General features: G+C 39.9%; 1 protein-coding gene across 2 annotated transcripts in view; it reads right to left on the reverse strand.

Annotated features, from left to right (window-relative positions):
- The window catches only part of LOC118717354 (ankyrin repeat and SOCS box protein 3), a 57,655-nt gene that overhangs the window by 51,272 nt on the left and 227 nt on the right, over positions 1–6,156 (reverse strand). The gene's annotated exons all lie outside the window — the stretch shown is intronic.

The raw sequence follows: 6,156 nt of genomic DNA on the forward strand, positions 1-6,156 counted from the left end.
GATATACCTTCAATATATTCCTATGCAATAATTCTGTTACCATGGTTTAAAATATAAAAGCTTTAAATAGTGTAATTAGAAACGTATAGTAACTAGAGGCCCAGTGCACAAAGTTCATGCACTAGAAGGGGGGGGGTGCCCTCAGCCTGGTCTGCGCCCTCTCACACTCCAGGAGCCCTCGGGATGTCCGACTACAGGCTTAGGCCCACTTGGACATCCCTCTCGCAGTCCAGGAGCCCTCGCCCTGCCCACTGCTCCTTAGCACTCAGCTCACTGCTCCTTAGCGCTGCTGCAGAGGCAGGAGAGGCTTCTGCCACTGCCGCTGCGCTCACCAGCCGTGAGCCCAGCTTCTGGCTGAGCTGCGCTCCCCCTGTGGAAGCACCCTGCGTTGAGTATCTGCCTCCTGGTGGTCAGTGTGCATCATAGCAACCAGTCATTCTGGTTGTTCCGCCTTAAAGGTCACTTGGGTTTTTATTATATAGATATAGATAAGATTTCAGCTTTGATTAGAAATTTTCTTGTTCAGTTAGTAAATAATATCCCTTCCAATTTAAGCTTCCCCCAAATTAGCATGTTTATTATAAAAGTTTCCTATACATCTACTTTTTTTAATAAATGCATTTTACTACATGGAAAAAAACTCATTCAGTTAAACTCAAATTACTTAATATAAATCCACTAACAATGTAGTCTGTCATTCACTTTATATTAATCTTATAGTAAAATTTTTAAAAGATGGATTTTCCATTATTATAAATTAACATACATATTAAGTAAAAGTTTGGTGATTTTAAGGTCTTTCATAATTATAAAATTGTTTTAAGTTAAAAAAAAATGGCATTTTTAGGGAATTTTTAAAAACAGATGATTCTACTTCTATTCCAGGCCAATCATTTGCTATACAGATTTTTTACCCTTCTAATCTTGTCACTTAAACAAAGGCTTCTGCTGAATTAGTGTTGATGGTGCCACTAAGCAGAAAATGTATAATAATAATATATATTATTAATTCATGTAGAGTTAGCCTTGATTCAAACTCATCAGATTATTTCTTTCTCAAAAGGATATAGTCTCTCTAGAAAGCTTTCAATATGAAAAGAATTTCAGTATCACATGAAATCTAATACGAAGCAGTAAAAATTATTTCAAACCAGACATGACTAATAGTACAGAATAAAAATAAAGCTGTCCTGTGTGGTGATTGTGGAAAGTGGGGGAGTAGAGTGGAGGGGCAAGAGGGCTTAGAGCACATGTGTCAAACACAAGGCCCGCGGGCCAAATCCGTCCCGCCAGGCCTTGCAATGTGGCCCGCACCTCGCTGTCATCACTGCACTCCGCTGAGTTTCCATCACAATGACAGTTTATGACTGTTCAGTAAACCATTCGGCCCGCGATTTAGGCTGGATTTTAGATTTTGGCCCCTTCTCTGATTGAGTTCAGCACCCCTAGCTTAGAGGGTATAAATGGTGATGGAAAAAATAAAAAAGAAAAGCTTTCTGGAGGAGACATAAATAAATATGAAAACAAAAATAAATCTGTCCTACATAGTAGGAACAGTAGTCCTTTTCACGTTTTTCTATTAACACTTTTCTTGGTAATTTACTCAGCTATATAGCTTTTTAAAAATATATTATTGATTTTTTTTACAAAGAGGAAGGGAGAAGAATAGAGAGAAACATCGATAAGAGAGAAACATCGATCAGCTGTCTCCAGCACACCTCCTACCGGGGATGTGCCCGCAACCAAGGTAAGTGCCCTTGACCAGAATCAAACCTGGGACCACCTTTCAGTCCGCAGGCTAATGCTCTATCCGCTGAGCCAAACTGGTTTCGGCCAGCTATATAGCTTTTAAATATTTTCCAACACTTTCAATATTATTGTTCCAGAAGGCATTTCATTTGTCCTGTACAAGAAAAGTACTGACATTCACTAATGAGTATGGCATAAGGATATATTGCACGTACATATGAAAGCATTTTCTCGGTAACACCTCTAAACTTGTTCCCAGAATAAATAACTTGCATACAGTTACACATCTAATAAGTAGCAGAAATTCAGGTTTCTTTGACTCAAGTACAAGATCTTTCTACAATATATTTTAAAAACCATCTGAACTTAACCATCTTAACTACCCTGCATTTTTTTCTTCAGGAGGTAAATAAGATTAATGTTTTACATAATGAAATAGTACACAACTTATGACATAAAGATGCTAGTGTTAATTTTGATATATATAGAGATTCCAACAAATATAATGAGCCTATCCAAGATTCACATGCTATAGCTCACAATCACATAGATGAATTCAAAGATCCAGCCTTTTATTTTACAAGGTTGGATCCAAAGAAGTTTGACTCCCCAGTGATTCTTCTATCACTTAATACATAACAGAATATCAAGGGGGATGAATTACTTTGTGATCATTTAAATGCCTTTCTAACTTAGGAATTAGACGAATCCTGGCTCGGTTGAGTGTTGTCCTGTGCATCAAAAGGTTGTTGGTTCAATTCCCAGTCAGGGCACAAGGCTGGGTTGCAAACTAATACCAAGTAGGGCGTGTACAGGAGCAGGCAATGGGTGTCCCACTCTCACATCGATGTTTCTCTCCCCCTCACCCTTCCTCACTCTCTAAAAATCAATAAAACTATTTTTTTAAAAAGTTAGACAAGAAAATATGTAAACATACATGTGGCATGCCATCAACATTAATAGGGAGGCGCTGTTCCAAAAGGCCCAGGAACAGGGATATTCATTTTCACTGAGATGGAGAGAAACAACTAAAGAGGGAAGTTAAACAGTACTGAATTAGAGAGAAGCTAGGGTTTGGAGCCTCCAAATCAGCAAAAATCATAACAAAGGTGCCAATTACCTAGAGCTTACTTTTGTTAGCAAAACTAAGTATCTCTTGCCAAAACCAGTTTGGCTCAGTGGATAGAGCGTCGGCCTGCAGACTTGAAAGGTCCCAGGTTTGATTCCAGTCTAAGGGCATGTACGTTGGTTGTGAGCACATCCCCAGTGAGGGGTGTGCAAGAAGCAGCTGATCGATGTTTCTCTCTCATCGATGTTTCTAACTCTATTCTTCTCCCTTTCTCTCTGTAAAAAATCAATAAAATATATATATTTTTTAAAAATACTAAGTATCTCTTTACTGGCCTTGGAACTCATTTTCAAAACATTTTCTCTCATTGTGACGTATTCTCACACAGAACTCAGGCTCTCATTTCTCATAATACAAAGAGTTAGGTGTAACGTATTAGGAATTCAAGTATGAGTATAAACCCTCCATTGAGAGAAGGCACTTGTAATATAAATCTCTAATTGAGTGGAATTTTTAAAATAGGTGTTTCTACTCCTGCTCCAGGCCAATCTTAAATTTCCTTTTCCCACTCCCAAACAACACAGTAACTGTTCAATCTACCAAGAACTATAAATAAGTATAATTTTATAAATACCACCTCCACACAAAAAGTTTATCACCCTAGATGGTGTGGCTCAGTGGTTGAGTGTCAATACATACACAAGAGGTTAGTGGTTTAATTCTTAGGGCACATGCCCAGGTTGTGGGCTTGACCCCCTGTAGGGGGCATGCAAGAGACAAGCTCTTTAATGGATGTTTATCTTTAATGGATGTTTCTACCTCTCCTCCCTTTCTCTCTAAAATCAATACCAATAAAAACATTTTAAAAGTTTATCATTTAGGGAAACAAAGATTGTTGTACTGTCAACTTTGAATACTTTAAAGCATGAATGTGATCCATTTCTTTTAGACTGATTTTAAAAGTTTGACTACTGATTTAAAAGCATGCTATTAAACAATGATTAGGTTACCAAAGATATCAATATCAACGAAGAAATAAAAAGCATCCTGGAATCAACTGACAATGAAAACACACCAATCCAAAATCTATGGGACACAGTGAAAACAGTCCTGAAAAGGAAGCTCATACCTCTACAGGCCCACCTAAAAAAAAAAAAAAAAAACAAACAAAAAACAAACAAAAAAAAACAAGAAAAATGGAAATAAATTATCTAGCCCTGCAACTTAAAGAATTAGAAAGAGAGCAACAAGAAAAGCCCAGAGTAAGCAGAAGGAAGGAAATAATAAAGATCAGAGCAGAAATAAACAACATAGAGGGAAAAAAAGAAATTCAAAGATCAATAAAACCTAGAGTTGGTTGTTTTTTTTAAAATATATTTTATTGATTTTACACAGAAAGGAACTGAGAGGGATAGAGAGAGTTAGAAACGTTGATGAGAGAGAAACATCAACCAGCTGCCTCTTGCACACCCCAAGCTGGGTCTGTGCCCGCAACCAAGGTACATGCTCTTGACAGGATTCGAACCTGGGACCTTTCAGTCTGCAAGCTGATGCTCTATCCACTGAGTCAAACCGGTTTCGGCTAGAGTTGGTTCTTTAAAAGTATAAACAAGATTGATGAACCTCTAGCCAGGCTCACCAAGAAACAGAGAGAGAACCCAAACAAACAAAATCAGAAATGAAAGAGGTGAAGCAACAACCGACCCTCTCCCCCCACCCCAATATATACGAAGGATTGTAAAATAACACTACAAACAGCTCTACTCCAACAAACTGGACAACCTTGACGAAATGGGCATATTCCTAGAAAAATACAAGCTTCCAAAACTCAATCAGGAAGAATCAAGATTTGGAAACAGCCTAAGTGCCCATCAGCAGATGAGTGGATTAAAAAACGGTGATACGTCTATACAATGGAATACTATGCTGCAGTAAAAAAGAAGGAATTCTTACCATTTGCAAGATGGAACTAGAGAGCATTATGCTAAGGGAAAGTTGGAGAAAGAAATTATCTCACTCATTTGTGGAATATAATAAACAACATAAACTGTTGTTAATGAACAAAATTAGAACCAGAGACATAGAAGCATGGAACCGACTGTCCAACCTATGAGGGAAGTCGAGGGATGAAGGGGTAAGAGATCAACCAAAGGACTTTATGCATGCATATGAGCATAACCAATGGACACAGACAGTAGGGGGGTGAGGGCATATGCTGGGGGGTGGGGACAGCCCGAGTAAGGTCAATGGGGAAAAAGGAGACTCAAGTAATACTTTAAACAATAAAGAATTAATAATAATAATAATAATAATAATAATAATAAGTAAATAAATAAACTACTCTTCCTGCTTTGTGATTTGGTTCAAATTCGGGATTGGGGGGAGAAACAGGCTTTAGCATATCTAGAAACAGATTTACTAGCTTTTCCCACCACAGAAAGACAGTGACAGGTGCCCTCTGGCTAACACTATGTGAAATTAAAACGGCATTTTTTTAAAAGGAGGTGCAAGAGACCTAAACTTCATGTCTTATTTTGAATGCAGGCAGAAGCGTCTTTAACCTCGTGTGATTCATATCCTCACATTCACTTGGCCCTGAAACCTCACATAAGGAAACTTAGCTTCATTGATAGAAACAACAATCCAACATTTCATCAATGGGCCAAAACCAGTTTGGCTCAGTGGATAGAGTGTCAGCCTGCGGACTGAAGGGTCCCCGGTTCGATTCCAGTCAAGGGCATGTACCTTGGTTGCGGGCACATTCCCAGTGGGGGGTATGCAGGAGGCAGCTGATGGATGACTCTCTCTCATGGATGTTTCTAACTCTCTATCCCTCTCTCTTCCTCTCTGTAAAAAATCAATAAAATATATATATTTTTTTAAAAACAAACAAACAAACATGTCATCTATGGAATGGAGGAGCCTCACGTGGGATAAAAAAATAAAATAAAATAAAAAATGTAGAGACAGCGATACCCAGCTGCCCTCCCCATGAGGAGAGGCTGGTCCATGCCAACCTCGGAGGACTTCCGGTGTTCTCAAACTGTGACAGGTTCCCTCAGCGAGGGCATCCCTCACCCAGGGCGGCAGGGGCTGAGCAAACTGCCCGCGGTAATTGGCAGAGGACGGAGGACCGCCGCCCGCCGCCCGCCGCCCGCCGCGGAAGAGGCGCAGAGAAGCCTCCCTCGGGAAGAGGAAGCGTGCAGATGCCAGGCGCGGAGACGGGGAAAGAAAAGCAGCGAGAGGGATGAGCCACCGAGAACACCGTCCCTTCTCCCTCGCCACCACTTCCAGTTTTCTCGTCTGAACACCAGACGCGGCCCGCTCACACGACCCCC

Source organism: Pipistrellus kuhlii, unplaced genomic scaffold (genome assembly GCF_014108245.1).
Source record: "Pipistrellus kuhlii isolate mPipKuh1 unplaced genomic scaffold, mPipKuh1.p scaffold_m20_p_13, whole genome shotgun sequence".
NCBI classification, from domain to species: Eukaryota; Metazoa; Chordata; class Mammalia; order Chiroptera; family Vespertilionidae; genus Pipistrellus; species Pipistrellus kuhlii.